Raw genomic sequence first — 19521 nt, forward strand, 5'->3', positions numbered from 1 at the left:
TGAGCCAATATCACCGGGAGGTCCCAGATGGGGTAGGTGCAGTTTTCCTGCCTTCTCCAGATGGGATCCCCGTGACCATGATCTTCTACAAGCATGGCTCCAGTATGTGAGCACCAGGACTATTCTTCCAAACTGTGCAGCGGCTTAAGCAGCTGCGCGACCTTTCCTGATATGCAAAGTGAGCAATGGAAAGTAAATGATCTAGCGTCTCTCCCTGGAAGGCAGGATTGAATGGTGGTGGGAAAATTTGAGCAAAATATAATGTCCAGCCGAAATGCATCTGGACTGTGCATTAAACTATGGCGCTATGCTGTCCCGGGAGGAGAAGGGTGTTTTTTCCTCCACCTTGCCCCCTGGCACTGGCAGCATGGTGGCGGCCAACTTTTAGAGCCTAAGGGACAGCCAGGTATAAGACTGTAGTGATAAGGCACTTGGGGCCTCATGGTACAGGGGGTGGAACCAGTCCTGCTCCCTGCCCTGACAGGGTCCCGAGTTGCCACAAACACCTCCTCTGGCTCTTGAATGACCATGATCCCAGAGACACACAGACCAATCTCAGAACCCAGCGGCTTTTGGCAGTAATCCCTCTAGACTTATTACGAAAATATCAGAAGTCCAAAATCACGTGGTTGCTATTGCAGCCGCTTGAGATCATATTATGCTCTTCATAATCAGCAGTAGAAAACAAATTATCTAATGATGTCTTTTTGGGAGGTCTGAATGTTGGGCAACATTCAAAATAATAAAAATGGTGGATCTTTTTTCATAATATTGAATGTGATCAACGTAGAGAGAGAGAGAGTAAAGCGGAAGTCTGCCACACAGGCAGGGGAAGGGGTGGCAGGGGGGTATACTGGGGTTCTTGATGGTGGAAAATGTGCAATGGTGAAGGGATGGGTTTTTGATCATTGTATGACTGAGACTTAAACTGAAAGGCTTTGTGACTGTTCTCATGGTGATTCAAAAAATAAAATTTTAAAAGAAAACTTTTGGGAAAATATGCTTAAAAGTACAAAAACTGCTGTTTAATATTTAGATTGATTATCTTCTATACATGACAAAAAATAGTACTACACACACAAATCACAAATCACAAATCATCCTGTTATTCGTCGATTGCCTCAAGCAGGCCCCAGTAATGTCTCCTTCAGCCTAGCCCTGAGATTATATTCAAGGCTCTTTAGGAGAATGAGACCCATCATTGTTACTGGTATTTGGCATATTGGGTACGCCAAGGGGAGTTTGCCAGACTCTGCCCTGTGGGCAGGCTACATTCGGTAACCTGCCAGTTTGTCCAAAGTAGAAATAAGATAATAAGGTGTCATAATAAGATGTCACACGGCCGCATTTGTGGCCGCGCGGTTCCGGGATCTGGTTTTTATAGTCTCTGAGTCTTGGCCGCTGATGGGATTACACGGCGCCAGGGGGCCAGTTGGTGGGTGTGACCCCCGCCTACTGGAATTTGGAGGATCTGGGTGGAGGATGCTCGGTCCAAATCCGAGTAGGCCCTGGTCGGGGCGGGGAGGAAAGCTCAACCCGCTCCCCTCCAAGGTGTCCCAGCGAGCGAGGACAGACCCGCGCCTGACTGTACTACACACAAATGTAAGGAAATGGAATAACATCTTGTTGGTCTAATTTTCTAGAATTTTGACTTTGATGTCCTGAAAAATTCTAGAACTTTTTTTAAAAAAGAATTAGAAGGATTAATAAGTTTTGGCTGAAGTTGTATTACTATTTTTGATAAAACTGAGATCTGTGTTTAATATCAAAATGTAGGGATAATTCAATATATACTTATATTTGGAATTGTAAAATTTCATGCTGTCTAATATATTGTTACTTAAATTAATTGCAATTTAATAAAGTCAAATACTGAGTTCCTTATTAACATGAGCCAAATATGATAATTAGCTTCTAAACTGGTGAGCCTATGTCACTTCAAACATTTCTCTAGGAAAATACTGATATGTAAAGCTACGTAAAATGTGCTGACTTGCTATCTGTGTTGATTAGTTGAAGTTCCTAATAAGAAAGTTTAACCACCAATCTAATATATTTTAATTTCACAAAAAATTCTCTTTCTGTTTCCATAGAAATGCCTTTAAGAATATCTAGAATTTTCAGAGACGTGCTAACGTGCTAAATAACTCAATGACTAAATGCTAAAATAAAAAATAACCATTTACTCGTTCAGTTATTGTTTTTGAGCACCGACTGTGTTATGAGTATTATGTTTACTCATGTTAGCCCACTTGACAAAAAGAAGATTTCTCATTAACCTAAATAAATGGTCTTCTAGCTTATAGAGGGGATGAGAGATAGTACAGTGGGTAGGGTACTTACCATGCACTGTACTGACCCATGTTTGATCCCAACCATGGTCCCCAAGTCCTGCCAGGAGTGATATATGAGTGTCAAAGCAAGAGTAAGTCTTGAGCCCCTCTGCTTGTGTCCCTTCTAATCCTTGCCCCTAAAAAAGGAAACAAGAAAAATTAAATAAAGCTACTACTGCCTAATAATAGTACTAAGTGCTATAGGAACATTGTGGAAGAATGATTTATACAGAATTAGATAGAAGAGAAATAATAATTCATAGTTTATTCATTTTTCCTACTTTTGTAACACAAGAAGAAGGTGATTCCTTAGAATGGAGGAGAAAAAAATTCATGGACTATTGCTCTGCACTATTTAGCATAATTCTTTTTCTTTTTTTTTTTTTTTGTGAAACACCATGAGGTACAGTTGTAGATTTACAATATTTTGTGCTTGGGTTTCGATTATACAATGATCAGATACCCATCCCTTCACCAGTGCCCACTTTCCACCACCATGGATAATATCCCCGCCACCCCCATCCCCCCATCCCCCCCGACTCTGTGGCAGGGCAATCCCCTGTGTTCTCTCTCTCCTTTTGGGTGTTGTGGTCTGCAAAAGAGGCATTGAGTGGCAAACATGTTCAGTCCATAGTCTACTTTCGACATGCATCTCCCCTCCTGGGAGGATCCTCCAAACACCCTTTATTTGGTGCTCCCTTCTCTATCTGAGCTGCCCTTTCCTCTAGAATGCCCGGCAGGCCACTAAGCTATGGAGTAATCCTCCTGGTGCTGATCTCAGCTATTCTTGGGTATTAATCTCATATTTTGTTACTTTATATCCCCCATATGAATGCAATCTTTCTATGTCTATCCCTCTCTTTCTGACTCATTTCGCTTAGCATGATACTTTCCATGTTGTACCACTTGTATGTAAATTTCATGACTTCCTCTTTTCTAACAGCTACATAGTACTCCATTGTGTAGATGTATCAAAGTTTCTTTAACCAGTCATCTGTTTTTGGGCACTCAGTTTTTTTCTAGATTCTGGCAATTGTAAAGAGTACTGCAATGAACAAACAAGTGCAGATGTCACTTCGACTATACATTTTTGCCTCTCTGGGATATATTCCCAGGAGTGGTATTGCTGGGTCAAATGGGAGCTCAATTTCTAATTTTTTGAGAATCGTCCATACTGTTTTCCAGAAGGGCTGAACCAGTGGACATTCCCACCAACAGTGAAGGAGTGTCCCTTTCTCGCCACATCCACGCCAGCATTGGTTGCTTTTGTTCTTTTGAATGTGGGCCAGTCTCTGAGGTGTGAGATGGTATCTCATTGTGGTTTTGATCTGCATCTCCCTGATGATTAATGATGTAGAGCATTTTCTCATGTGCTTTTTTGCCATTCGGATTTCTTCTTTGAGAAAGTTTCTGTTCATTTCATTGCCCCATTTTTGAATGGGGTTGGATGTTTTCTTCTTGTGGAGTTTAACCAGTATTTTGTATATCCTGGATATCAACCCCTTGTCAGATGTGTATTCGGTGAATATCCTTTCCCATTCTGTAGACTGTCTTTGTATTTTGGTCACTGTTTCTTTGGAGGTGCAGAAGCTTCTTAGTTTAAGATAGTCCCATTTATCTATCTCTGTTTTCACTTGCTCGGCCAGTGGCGTGGCATCTTTGAAGATACCATTAGCTTCAATGTCATGGAGAGTTTTGCCAACTTTGTCTTCAATGTACCTTATGGTTTCTGGTCTGATGTTGAGGTCTTTAATCCATTTTGATCTTACTTTTGTACATGGTGTTAGGCAGAGTTCTGAGCCTATTTTTTTGCATGTAGCCGTCCAGTGATGCCAACACAATTTATTAAAGAGGCTTTCCTTACTCCACTTCACAGTACTTGCACCTTTATCAAAGATTAGATGATCATATGATTGAGGGAAGATGTCAGTGTATTCAACCCTGTTCCATTGGTCTGCCATTCTGCCTTTGTTCCAGTACCATGCTGTTTTAATTATTACTGCTTTGTAGTACAGTTTGAAGTTCGGGAGGTTGATTCCTCCCATTTTCTTTTTCCCAAGAATTGCTTTAGCTCTTTGTGGGGGCTTATTGTTCCATATAAATTTCAGGAATGTTTGCTCTATTTCTTTGAAGAATGTCATGGGTATCCTTATAGGGATTGCATTGAATTTATACAATAGCATAATTCTTAATTCATAATAGATGTCTAGAATACAAACTGAGTAATTTAGCAAGAGCTAATAATTTATAATTTGTTTAGTAGCTGGAGCGATAGCACAGCGGTAGGGCGTTCACCTTACAAGTGGCCAACATGGCCAACCAGAGTTCGATTCCTCCACCCCTCTCGGAAAGCCCGGCAAGCTACCGAGAGTATTCGATATGCCAAACACAGTCACACCAAAGTCTCCAATGGAGACGTTACTGGGCCCGCTCAAGCAAATCGACGATCAACGGGAGGGCCTTTACCTTTTACCTTTACCTTACTAGTTTAGTAAATTTCTCTTAAAATAGTTGCTTCTTTTTTAAAAAAAGATTAAAAGGGGGTCAGCAAGGTAGTACAGAGGGTAAGGTATGTGCCTTGCACACAACAGACCTGAACTCAATCTCTTACACCCCATATGGTCCCCCAAGCCTTCGAGAAGTGATACCTGAGGGCTGAGACCCCCAAGGAGATCCTTAACACAAAAACATAGAGAGAAAGAGATATTTTTTCAAAGGAAGAAAAATGTCTGAACCTTTACATACTTTCAGCACAGTCATTCTCCAAAGTGATCATTTCCCAAGTGGTCCCATGATAACCTCTTAGTATTTTTATTGCAAACCATAATGCCCCAAAGAGGGGGTGGGAAGAGGGAGGAAGAAAGAGAGAAAGGGAAAGAGGGAGAGAAGAGAGAGAGAGAGAAAGAGAGAGAGAGACTGCCATAGAGACAAACTGGGTGGGGTGGGATGGCAGGAGGGAAACAAGGGACATTGGTGGTGGGAAATGTGCACTGGTAAAGGGGTGGGTGTTAGAACATTGTACGACTGAAAGCTGAACATGAACAGCTTTGTAACTGTGTATCTCATGGTGATTCCTACAAGAGCGATTAGAGGCCACCCCAAAAGCCTCTATCCCTCTCAGAGAGCCTGGTAAGCTACAGAGAGTATTCCACCCGCACAGCAGAGCCTCGCAAGCTATCCATTGTGTATTCGATATGCCAAAACCAGTAATTACAATGGGTCTCACTCCCCTAACTCTGAAGGCGTCACCAATATGGCAGCGTTGAGAAGGATGAGGAAGGAGAGGCTGATAAAATCTCAAGGCCGAACTAGGCTGCCAAAATGAAGGAAGACAAAAATGATTGTCTGTACTTTCAATGCACATAGGCTAGCATTGGATGCATCCATCGAGGACCTGATGGTACAAGCACGAAAGATCAAGTACAACATCATTGGTCTGACCGAGACAAGAAGGAATCAATCACATCACACCATTTTCGACACTGGAGAAGAATTATTCCTCAGAACATGCGATAAAAGAGGCATCGGAGGCATCGGTGTCCTTGTCAACACAAACTTGGCCATGAGCATTGATTCATTCAAATGCCTAACAACCGGAATCGGACGTTTACATTTGAATAGGTGTGGCTCACTGCTGGCAGTTTCTATCTTCGTTGTCTATGCACCAACATCCAATTACGATGAAGGAGAAATTGAGAAGTTCTACATAGAGCTGGAGAAGTTCTATAAAGACGACCACACCTTCTACAAGATCACTGTGGGTGATTTTAATGCCAAGATCAGCCAAAGAACTCCACATCGGAACCCAAGGCCTAGAATGGAACGAACAGGATGAGAGACTGTCTGAGTTCATCATGTCAACCAAGACCATCCATGGTAACTCACAGTTCCCGAAGGCCGAATCTAAACATTGGACATGGGAGTCCCCTGGTGGATAGTTCCACAACAAAATTGACCACATCATATTCAATCAACGGTTTTGCCCAACCGATGTCGTTGTTGTCCCAAAATTCCAAATGGCATCGAATCACTGTCTCCTTTGTGCAGAATTCTACTTCACAGAGCAGGGAGAAAGGGCTGCAAAGTTTAAGAAGAGAACTCCCAGAATGACCACCAATAGGGAGCTCTTTCGCACTATTGCAGCAACATGGGAAGATGCCATTGTTGACAACATTGATGAGAAATACAATCGACTGGTTCAGCATCTCCATGATTGTGCAAAGCACGCCAAGAGAGAGATAGCTACAAAAAATACCTGTCTTTGAAAACTCTTGAGCTTATTCAACAACATGGTTTGGCATATGCTTCAGGCAACCGCAAGCGAATGTCCAAGCTCACAAAGCAGTGCAGAGATTCGATCAAGGAAGACCTCAAAGAGAGAAGAGCAAGCAGAAGTGCTGGTAGATGTGGCAGAATCCGGGAAAAGAATTGGTAATGTCCGCCTGTCCTTCACCAACTACAAGACCAAGATGACTGCCGTCTGACATACTGATGGATCTATCACATCTTCCAGAAGGGCAATGGAGAAGATTATTCATGACTTCTATTCAGATCTCTTTGATAGCCATGTCCACCTGCCCACATACAAAATTCCACAGGATGGATATGTCGTTCCCAATATTCTCCCTTCCAAAATCCGACAGGTCATTTCGTCGGTAAAGAAACAAACAGCATCCAGCCCAGACAAGGTCAGACCTGAACACCTGAAAAACCTACCGTCAGTACTCATCAATATGCTGGCTCAGCTCTTCACATGCTACCTGTCTGAATGCAAGGTTCCATCCCAATGGAAAACCAGCAGGACTGTACTACTGTACAAGAAGGGAGACATCCACCACATTGGCAACTATTGCCCAATCTGCATATTGTCTGTCATCTACACGCTGTTCACTCAAGTCATCCTGAATAGGATTGGCAGAACACTAGATGAAGGACAACCATGTGAACAAGCAGGGTTCCAAAAAGGATTCAGCACCATCGACCATATCTACATGATAACCAAGCTCATTGAGGTTTCTTGGGAGTTCAAGATGCTGCTCTGTCTAACGTTCATTGATTTAAAGAAGGCCTTTGATTCTGTTGAGACTGAAGTGGTCATTGAAGCCCTAGCCAATCAGGGCATTCAAATTCAATACATCAGGATCCTCTGTGAGCTGTATTGTGGATTCACTACCAGGATCTCACCATTCTACAAAGAAGTGATCATCAATGTCAAGAGAGGGGTTCGGCAGGATGATACCATTTCACCAAAACTTTTCAGTGCCACCCTCGAAAACATCATGCGAAGACTGGAATTGGAAGGAATGGGAGTAAAGATAGATGGTCGGCAACTACACCACCTCCACTTTGCTGATGACATTGTTCTAATAACACCAAACATTAGCCAAGCAGCACAAATGCTGGCCGACTTCGACTGTGAGTGTAGAAAGGCCGGACTACAGCTGAATCTCACAAAGACAATGTTTATGAGAAACAGCCTTGTTCCTGATTCTCCATTCGCTCTCAATGGAACGACCATTTCCAAATGTAACAGTTATGTGTACCTAGGTTGAGAAGTCAACATGAAGAATGACCTGGCACCTGAGTTGCGCAGGAGGAAGAGAGCGACTTGGAATGCCTTCAATAGCGTAGAAGAAATAGCAAAGAGGACGAAATACCTCCGGCTCCTGGCACATCTCTTTGATTCTACTGTTCTTCCTGCATTAACATACGCCTCAGAGACCTGGGCCCTACAAAAACAGGATAAGAATGCTATTCCGGTCTCCCAAAGAGGAATCGAAAGAGCTGTGCTTGAAGGATCACGTTTCACTCAAATGAGAAAAAGAATCCGGAGTTCTTACCTCCATCAGCGATCAAGAATCAGGAATGCTGTCTTGTTTTCAAAGGCATCAAAAATCAGATGGGCTGGATATGTAATGAGATTTGGAGACGACCGCTGGACTAGAGCTGTTACCGATTGGATTCCATGGGACGTCAAAAGACCGCGTGGTTACCCACCTACCAGATGGTCAGACTTCTTCATCAAGATCCTGAACGATCGGTTTGAGGCTCTTGTTCCTACAACGAACGGATGCCATTGGGCTACACTAGCATGCGACAGGGACAAATGGAGACATTACTGGTGCTTGCTCAAGCAAATTGATGATTAACGGGAAGTCAAGTGATGAAGTGATCAAGTGATCTCATGGTGATTCCATTTAAAAAGGTATAAATCATTTTAGAGAAGGAAGAAAAATGACTTCTAGAAGGGTATGTGAACAAAAGTTGAAGGGAACATAATTTTCTTAAATATTAATGAATTTTAATTATGTAAACTTTACATTTACATCAGCCAAAGTGCCTTATAGAGAAAAATTTATTTTCTCCTTGTTAATTTTTACGTGAATTTATAGGATTTACAGAAACTACACTTTGTGATTGACAGGATGCATAGTGAGTTTGATCTCTGCTTTCCAGATTAAAAGTAGTTTGAACTTGGAAGTAATGAGACCCTAGCTGAAATTTTTAAAAATAGAATTTTTCAGTTCAATAATTTTAATTCTGATTGGCTGATCACTTTTATGGCAAGCGATAGCACAGCGGTAGGGCGTTTGCCTTACAAGCGGCCAACATGGCCGACCCGAGTTCGATTCCTCCGCCCCTCTCGGAGAGCCCGGCAAGCTACCAAGAGTATCTCGCCCGCACGGCAGAGCCTGGCAAGCTACCTGTGACGTATTCAATATGCCAGACACAGTAACAACAAAGTCTCCAATGGAGACGTTACTGGGCCCACTCGAGCAAATCGACGATCAACGGGAGGCCCTTTTATGGCAAGTAAGATACAAATCTAACTATCATTGGGAGACCAGGATAGCTTATATAGTAGAGTACCTGCCTTTCAAGCATGAGATTAGGATTTTTCTCCCTGACATGTCCTACCTGCCAAATACAATTCCAACATCATATTCAAGTGTGGGAACACTGTAACCAAGTACATGATTCCTAGTTATCACAACAACAATAGAAAAGGGAAGAATGTGTGTGTAGGTGTGGGAGGGGGGAAGGGGGAGGAATCTAACTACCTTCACCATTCCATTTTGATCCTAATTCTCTGTCTTAGAACTATTATATCTTACTGGATCTCTTCCAAGCAGGATATCTTTCTTGTCTTGCCAGCTCTTATGCAAATCACACCCATCACCTTTAATTCCTATTTTCCCAAACAAAGCCTTTTTCCACTGCCTTCCTATTGCTACTGACAGTGCTATGACAGGAGCTGGGGGGATTAAATAGATGGGGGGAAAGTAGAGGACCAGGGAGAATACAGGGAGACCTGGGGTAGGAGATTCATCTGTAACATGCAAAATAGGAAGCCACCAAAATCAAAACTATATTGCAGTCTGGGAAGCAGAGTCTGTATTTATTTTTTATTTTATTAAATCACTGTGAATTATAAAGATAATTAGTGATTGAGTTTCAGGCATATAATGTTCCTTAGCCTCCACCAGTGTACCAATTTCCCTCCTGCCCTCCAGCCTGCCTCTGTGGCAGCACATTTTCTCTCCATAGTTATCCTAGAGTTCCCTTCCCTAACTAATCTCCTCCCCTACCACACATACACTCCCGCCCCAGTGGCAAACTTCCTACTGAATACCAATTCTTCTGCTCTTTGTCTCTATTGCCTTTGCGCATTTGATATTTCTTTAGGAAGTCTATATCCCACACGTAAAGGACTATATTTTGAAGTTCTAAAGTCTTGGGTCATAAACCAGTTCTGCACTTTTTAGTTGGGTTATAGTTGACAAATTACTAAACTTCTCAGAACCTTCAGCTTTTCACCTGTTAAAAAAGCTGTTAATTCCTCCATCCTGGGGGATGGAAGTAGGGGTTAACGGTGGATAGTTATAAGAATTAGCTTATGTCTACAAATGTAAGTATTGTTTGTATTCAAATATGGTGCTATTTACAATGAGTATATAATTTGAAGTTATAGAGGGTCTTAGGTTATTGATAGACATCATTCATTGCAAAAAAAAATTACTTTCTCATCCTTGAAAAAATATATAATAAAAATATAATAATAAAAGGAACCAGAAAAATGCTAAATAGATTAAGGTCACTGTGGTAAACAAAAGAGTGAGGAATCCATATATTACTACAGTAGGGCAGCAATCAGCATTCCTGAATGCAGTTAATTCTCGGGGAGTTCCAGACTACCATTTTATTCTTATAGTTGCAACCAGATGGATTGTCCAGGTCCTCCTACTCTGTACTAAACAACACGACTAATAAATATTCAATACTTAGCATGTGTGAACTACACTTGTTGAGCTTCTCTGACAGCCACTCATGAGGACATTAGCTTTACATTAACGATATAGTTTGGGTTTGGCAAGAACAATCATTCAGCACAGGCATCAATTTGAAGATTGTTACAGGATATTAACCAGTCTCTAGACAACTACAGGTTCGAGAAGATTTTAGGCTGAGATCCAATGAAATCAGGTTTATTTTATAACTTTGTATTGTGTTTTCTTTGAACGTTGGATAGTTAATGATTGCTATTGTCAATATAGTACTTCTATAGCACTGCACTGTCTGCACTGTCCTCCCGTTGTTCATTGATTTGCTTGGGTGGGCCCAGTAACGTCTCCATTGTGAGACTTGTTGTTACTGTTTTTGGCATATTGAATACGTCATGGGTAGCTTGCCAGGCTTTGCCACGCAGGCAAGATACTCTCGGTAGCTTGCCGGGCTCTCTGAGAGGGGCAGAGAAATCGAACCCGGCTCGGCCGGGCTGCCCAAGTACAAGGTGCAAGGCAAGTACTTCTATATAAAGTATAATCTTTTAATATTTTCTATTTATTTTGTTCATAATGTACTGGCGTTTTCTCCAAACATGTCTGTAATATTGTAATAGAGTTGATGTGAAAAATAGGATACGCTATAAATATTACTTTGCTAATGCAAATTGTTCTGCCTCAATGAGATATTTAATCAAGTGTTTCTACAAGTAAACCAAAATAAAATGTCTCAACTTGAATAAAGTGGACACAGAGTAGGTATCTTGTAAAGTTACAAATGACTTGATTTGTTTTCTTTATAGATCACGATCATGATCATCCTGTTGTTCGTCGATTGCCTCGAGAAGGCACCAGTAATGATCCTTCTTCCCAGCCCTTAGATTTTAAAAGAGCCATTTCAATGCTCTTTCAGGGTTAGGAGAATGAGAACGATCATGGTTTCTGGTATTTGGCATATTGAGTACAACACAGAAAGTTTGCCAGACTCTGCCGTGTGGGCAGGATACTTCTGGTAGGCTACCAGGTTCTGCAAAGGAAAAATGAAATAATAAGATGTCGTATGGCCGCGAATGTGGCTGTGCGCTTCCGGGAGCTGTGTTTTATAGTCTCTGCGTCTTGGTCATTGATGGGACCAACCTGGTGCTGGCGATAGCTGGTAGGTGTGACGCCTACCTACTGGAAGATGGGGGGTCTGGGTGGAAAAGGTCCAGTCCCAATCCAAGCAGGCTTTATAGAATGGAATCAGAATTTCAACTTTTGTTGGGCTTGTTAATAGAGTTCCAGTCATGGCTATGGGATTGATGTACTGTGTATTTTGCTCTCATGAAGAACACCATGGCCTCCTCACTCTTTCAACCATTGAATCACAAATACCCAAAACAATATACTGACATTCTGACCTTTAGTGCCTCAAAATGTGGCTTTTTATAATTAATTAGTTAAAACAATTTAATACAGTAGTAAGGTGGACTATGTTGTTATACAAGGAGGAGAAATTTGGACACATACCTACACAGTGTGAATGTATACAAACATGGAGGGAAGAAAGGAAGGAAGGAAGGAAGGAAGGAAGGAAGGAAGGAAGGGAGGGAGGGAGGGAGGGAGGGAGGGAGGGAGGGAGGGAGGGAGGGAGAAAGGGAGGGAGGGAGGGAGGCAGAGAGGGAGGGAGGGAGGGAGAGAGAAAGGGAAGGAGAAAGAAAAAGAAAGAAGGAAGGAAAGGAAGGAAGGAAGGAAGGAAGGAAGGAAGGAAGGAAGGAAGGAAGGAAGGAGAGGGCAGAGAGGGAGGGAGGAAGGAGAGAGAAAGAAAGAGAGAAAGAAAGAAAGAAAGAAAGAAAGAAAGAAAGAAAGAAAGAAAGAAAGAAAACATACAGAGTCAAGAGTGATGTTACTCGGGGGGCATCTTCTTTCTTTCCCTGGATCATCTTTCCAAGTTTGGGTAATACTACATGTTCATATTTGCATTTCAGAATTAGGAAGCAATGACCCAAATAGACACCAAAGCAGAATTGCAGAGGAAGCCCCACCTTGTCAGAGATAACAAAGGAAGACATCAAGACACAATGGCAGTCTTGAAGTACAGGAAGTGTTTGTGGATAGGTGTGTGGAAAAGAATGCCAACATCACAAGGTGCTGACTGAGGGCAGATGAGGGTACACACGAGGACACAGAGGCAGATGTTTCCTTATAGAAATTAATCAGAGAGAAGTGAATTAAAGTATAAATGAACAGTTATAGGATCCAGAAGGAAAGAGGAGAGAAAGCAAGCCAAATTCAAGAAGTATATGGCAACAGAAGTTCAAAAGCAGATAAACACGCAGGGATACCAGAGGGGGAGTCAAGGGAAGGGAAGATTGTCTACAATGCCAGCATGCCAGCACAGTGGGGCAAAACTCAACTCTTCCTCTTGTGTTTCACAAGACGGTCCATTCAGCAGTTGGAACTGAATGGAACAGCATGCCCTAGAAATTGTTTCTATTTTTATGCCACAGGACAAGAAAGAGCTTTTATCTGCTTTATCTCTCCCTCTTTTTATTCTGACATATTTATCCTGCTCATGGTGAGACTGCAACAATATTTCCTTGAACTTGAAAAAATATGTGTGTATATATTTCAAAATTTTAAAACTTTCCAACATTTTAAATAAATTTCATGATTATGTGGTGGGAAATTTGTAGGCATTTAGGGAAAGGTTCAGCAAATTCTTTAAAGGTATCTTATGTCACCTGGGAAGAGAAGCACATTAATTATACTCTATGATCAAGCAACAATTCCTATTAAGATAGCCAAGAACTGGGCAAGTATTATCAGTGGCTATATTTAGCTAAGGGCCAATTTCGACTTTGCACTCCAGTTAAGCCAGACAGGAATGTAAAATAGCACCATAGAGAATCCTGAGGGAGGTCTTCAAAGGAAGACTGCTGAGTAAAGGAAGAAACTTTGCTCCAATAGAAAGAAGGGAACAACAGAAATACAATTCTTTGTCCCTTTTTTCAGTTTCATTAGTCAACTTCCTTCCCTAGTCATTATTAGGAAAAGACACCCTACAACTTCCAAAAACTCATACAATCTCCCAAATTACATGAACCATCTACAAAGATTAATTTATCCCAATGTCCTACTTGCAGTGAATTTTATCATATGTAAAATAAAAATAGAATCAAATAAAAAAATATATAAATGTCTTCTTTTGGTCATTAGATTTATGGTAGCACTTTCTCCAAATGTGTTTTCTTACCTGAGATTGGCAGTTCTAATCTGCAGGGAGGATCTGGAAGTCTGGGCTGGAATCCAGGTGACTAAAATATATCTTTGATTACATTGCATGGTGAAATGAAAACGAAGAACCAATTAAATGAAACCTTAGTGCAAAAATGGTGGGGAAAGCAGCAGAAATACGATAATAAAAAATAGAGCCAAGAGTGGTGCATCTTAGGGATGCTTCCCCAATCCAGGAGAGGGTATTAGGGTCTTTTGTAGAACTCTAATCCCTCTGAGATAAGACATCTCTAGGAGGAAGGGCCAGGTGATAATACATCCTCAAACAGTGATTTTTCAGATACTGCTTGAACCCTTTCAAGGTTAAAAATATTATAATGTTTCTTGTCAATCTCATGTACAGTTACATACCTGTTAACCAGAAAAGGTTGTCACAAGATTTGAATTTGAAAGTTCTGCTTTTTCACTATCTTACCATTATCTTTTAATATAAAATTAACTTTTCTACTGAACAGCAACAGCACAGTGTGTAGGACATTTTCCTTGCACGTGGCCGACCCGGGTTCTATTCCTCTGCCCCTTTCAGAGAGCCTGGCAAACTACCGAGAGTATCCCCCCCACACACGGCAAAGCCTGGCAAGCTACCCATGATGTATTTGATATGCCAAAAACAGTAACAACAAGTCTCACAATGGAGATGTTACTGGGCCCACTCAAGCAAATCAATGAACAAAGGGAGGACAGTGCTACAATGCTGATGAACGATAATGAGTGAACAACAGGCCTTGCCAGTACTTCCCAATCTTTCAATCCAGCCTTTCAATATTCTTATTTTGTTGGAGGTTTTGTGGGGGTCTTTTTTTTTAAATTGTTCTCCTGCTGGACTTTTGCCTCCCTCAACCAATTTTTCCAGTTATCTGATGCTCTTTTGTACTCAGATCCACTTACTTCCCCATCAATTAAAAAAGCTGAGCTTGCAGGAGCTCTTTATGCAGTTACTTCAGCTTCTAACTAAATACACCCTTTTCCTTTTCTAAGAAATTATACACAATTTCATTCAGTATATATTTGATATTTTTCAAAGAGTTATAGCTCTTTGAGGTACAGAATAATAGTTTGTTAGTGTTAATTATCAAAGCAGGGATGGCATAGAGTTCGCAATGAAAAAGAGAGACCATAAATCATAAGGTACCCAGAAAGCACACACTGGAGGTCATATGAATACTACAATAGTCATTCCATCTGGATAGTCCTTCAGGGCTGAGAGTTTCTGCATAGAGCAGGAGAACAAGAGCCCCCCATGGGAAGTAGATGCTGATATGGGCCCTCTCACTGGCTGAGTGGTTTGCTTCTGATGATCAGACTCAAATTTTTGCTTCAACAAAATTACAACTATCTATGAGTCATGAGTATCTGTGTGGCTGCAGAGTGATTAAACATCACAGATACCAAATCTGCAAATGTTAAAAGCAGGAACATGATACAAATGTTTATAGAAATCAGGCAGGAAGCAGAAATGATTAACTCAAGGTAAATATAAGACAAAACAAATGGCAAAGGCAATGTTGAGACAGAGTCATAATCATAGCAAATACTGCTATAGCACTTATTCGGAAGAAAGTATAAATCGAAGGCATTTGTAATTAGTTTATTAAGCCTCCTTAAATTCACCCAATACTTAGGTTCCCTTATTATGCTCCAGTTTTGATGTAGTAGAGATGAAACACAAACATTTCAAGTGTTTAGCACAGGGGCACTCTAGGGCCAGGCATATAACTAAAGAATACATATTAAGTTCTAGATTTCAATTCTGTTATCTTATGGCCCCCAACATCACCTGGTGTGACCCTGTGACTCTTGGCCACCACTGATGTACACAATAATAACACCAGAATAAAAACAGGAAAAATACAAGTAAAAGAGACATCTATTATTCATGCTCAATTATTTTGTACATTTATGATAAGAAATGCAATGCTGTTGAATCTTTTGATTCCAGGTTGTGGGTGGAATGATTGATGTTCAGAAAGTGCTAATCTTTAAATTATTGAGGATGTATATGAGAAACACTACTTCTATATGCTGTTCTTGTGTTCAAATGATAGCTAAATAGGCCCTATAAGTTCTTATATCTTAAGTCTATAGATATTTCAGTTCTGGGTTCAAACTTTCATCATTTCTAATTTTGATCATTTATTTCCTTACTGGTCTCCACAATTTTAAGTCTTAATCCCCATCCTCAAATATTCCAATCTATTCACCATTATCTGGGGGAAACTCACTAAAAATGATCTCATTCATAACCAAGCTATACTCTACACTATTCTATTACTTAAAATACCTTAATAGCTTCTTTGAGAACAGAATTATTCAGTTAACTAACCCAAGGATATCACAAGAAAAGTATGCTCCTAAATCTGTAATATAGATGGAAAGTTTCTAAACCAAAAACTAAAAAAAATGAATTCAATAATATAATTAAAATTATATACCATAAGCAAGCTATGTTTATGCCAGAAATATAAGGTTTCTATAAGAAATGAAAGTAAAACAATGTACTACATTAGTACAATAAAGACAATATCCATGTTATCTCACTGCATTTTGTAAAATGCAGATAAATCATTTGACAAAAGCAAAAAAAATTCATAACTAAAATTCATAAAACTATGACTTCAAGTTTAACAATTCTAACTTCCTCAACCTCCTAAAATCCACTTATAACACACACACAGTTTAGGGATATGGAGTAAGTGATAGATAATGTGCCTTCTAAGAATGAGGCCCTGAGTTCAATACCTGGCATCATGTAGCCTCAAACCACTTATGGATGAAAATATGCCACCTCTACTCCTGCACTACTACTTATGGCCCCTGAGCACCATATTAACATCAAGAAAAAAATAGTTCTTAGAGAGCCCGGCAAGCTACCGAGAGTATTTCGCCCACACGTCAAAGCCTGGCAAGCTACCCGTGACGTATTCGATATGACAAAAAGAGTAAAAACGAGTCTCACAATTTGTTGTGAGACATTACTTGTGCTCGCTCAAGCAAATCAATGAACAATGGGAGGACAGTGCTACAGTGCTATTACATTTAATTTTGAAAGAATGTTTTCATCAAAATATAAAGAATAAGATAAGGCAATACACTCAAAAATTCTAAAAATTTTTGTATTACTGTCCCTATAGCCGGAAAAAACAGGTATTAAGTGGAACTACAAAGATTCACCTTCAAAGTACAACAGACACAATGGGGAAGGTCTGTAGAAACCCCTCAAGTTCAATGAGTAAGGATAATAGCAGACGCTCCCAGTACCAATAGCCCTGTAATTTCTTATAGAAAGGCTATAAGGATACCATGACAAGGATATTTAATCATCTCAAAGAAATGATGGCATAGGTTATTCAGCAAATAACAAGAAAGTATGAGATCTAAACTTGATCACTTGATCACTTGATATCCCATTACTCATCGATTTGCTTGAGCAGGTCTCAGTAACTTCTCCATTCATCCCTGTTGCGTGCTAGCATAGCCCAATGGCATCTGCTCATTCTAGGAATATGAAGAACCTCAAACTGATCATTCAGGGTCTTGATGAAGAAGTCTGACCATCTCGTAGGTGGGCATCCACACGATCTTTTGACGCCTGTGGAATCCACTCAGTAATGGCTCCAGTCCAGTGGTCGTCTCTAAATCTCATTACGTGTCCAGCCCACCTGATTTTTGATACCTTGGCAAACAAGACAGCATCCCTGATTCTTGAGCATTGATGGACGTTGGAACTCCGGATTCTATCTGTCATTTGAGTGAAGCGTGATACTCCAAGCATAGCTCTTTCAATTCCTCTTTGAGAGACCTGAATAGTGTTCTCATCCTGTTTTGGTAGGGCCCAGGTATCCAAGGCATATGGTAATGCAGGAAGAACAGTGGAATCGAAGAGATGTGCTCGGAGCTGGAGGTTCTTCGTGCTCTTAGTTATTTCTTTGATGCTCTTGAAGGTGTTCCAAGCCACTCTCTTCCTTCTGCGCAACTCAGGTGCCAGGTCATTCATCATGTTGACTTCTCGACCTAGGTATACATAACTGTTGCATTTGGAGACGGTTGTTCCATTAAGAGTGAATGGAACATCAGGAACAAGATTGTTTCTCATGAACATTGTCTTTGTGAGATTCAGCTGTACACACAGTTGAAGTCGGTCAGCATTTGTGCTGCTTGACTGATGTTTGGTGTTAGAACAATGTCATAAGCAAAGCAGAGGTGGTATAGTTACCAACCATCTATCTTCACTCCCATTCCTTCCCATTCCAGTCTTCGCATGATGTTCTCGAGGGTGGCACTGAAGAGTTTCAGTGAAATAGTATCACCCTGCCGAACCCCTCTCTTGACATGGATGATCACTTCTTTGTAGAACGGTGAGATCCTGGTAGTGAATCCGCAATACAGCTCATGGAGGATCCTGATGTATTGAGTTTGAATGCCCTGATTGGCTAGGGCTTCAATGACCGCTTCAGTCTCAACAGAATCAAAGGCCTTCTTTAAATCAATGAACGTTAGACAGAGCAGCATCTAGAACTCCCGAGAAACCTCAATGAGCTTGGTTATCATGTGGATATGGTCGATGGTGCTGAATCCTTTTCAGAACCCGGCTTGCTCACATGGTTGTCCTTCATCTAGTGTACTGCCAATCCTATTCAGGATGACTCGAGTGAACAGCTTGTAGGTGACAGACAATAGGCAAATTGGGCAATAGTTGCCAATGTCGTGGATGTCTCCCTTTTTGTACAGTAGTACAGTCCTGCTGGTTTTCCATTGCGACAGAACCTTGCATTCAGACAGGTAGCGTGTGAAGAGCGGAGCCAGTGTATTGATGAATACTGATGGTAAGTTCTTCAGGTGTTCAGGTCTGACTTTGTCTGGGCCAGGTGCTCTTTGTTTCTTTACCGATGAGATGGCATGTCAGATTTCAGAAGGGAGAATTTTGGGAATGACATATCCATCCTGCGTAATTTGGTATATGGGCAAGTGGACATGGCTATTAAAGAGATCTGAGTAGAAGTCATGAATAATCTCCATTGCCCTTCTGGAAGATGTGATAGATCCATCAGGATGTCGGAGGGCAGTCATCTTAGTCTTGTAGTTGGTGATGGAGAGGCGGGCGTTACAAATGCTTTTCCCGGCTTCTGCTGCATTTACCAGCACTGCTGCTCTTCTGTCTTTGAGGTCTTTCTTGGTTGCTTCTCTGCACTGTTTTGCGAGCTTGCACATTTGCTTGCGGTTGCCTGAGGCATGCGTGAAGCCACATTGGCGAATAAGCTCAAGAGTTTTCGAAGACAGGCATTTTTTTTTGTGGCTATCTCTCTCTTGGCATTCCTCGCCCAATCATGGAGGTGCTGAACCAGTCGATCGTATTCCTCATCAATATTGTCAATGACGGCATCTTCCCATATTGCCACAATAGAGCCAAAGAGCTCCCAGTTGGTGGTCATTCTGGGAGTTCTCTTCTTAAACTTTGTATTTCTTTCTCCCCGCTCTGTGAAGTAGAGAAGTTGTTGGGGTTCGCTCTCAGAGAACCCAGCAGGCTACCGAGGGTATCATACCACACAAACGCCTAAATAGAAACACCTGTAAAGTTTATTTGTGTTTTCAGCCTACCGAGAATATTCCACCCACATGGCAGAGCCTGGCAA

Source organism: Sorex fumeus, unplaced genomic scaffold (assembly GCF_029834395.1).
Source record: "Sorex fumeus unplaced genomic scaffold, SorFum_2.1 ptg000265l, whole genome shotgun sequence".
Lineage (NCBI taxonomy): Eukaryota > Metazoa > Chordata > Mammalia > Eulipotyphla > Soricidae > Sorex > Sorex fumeus.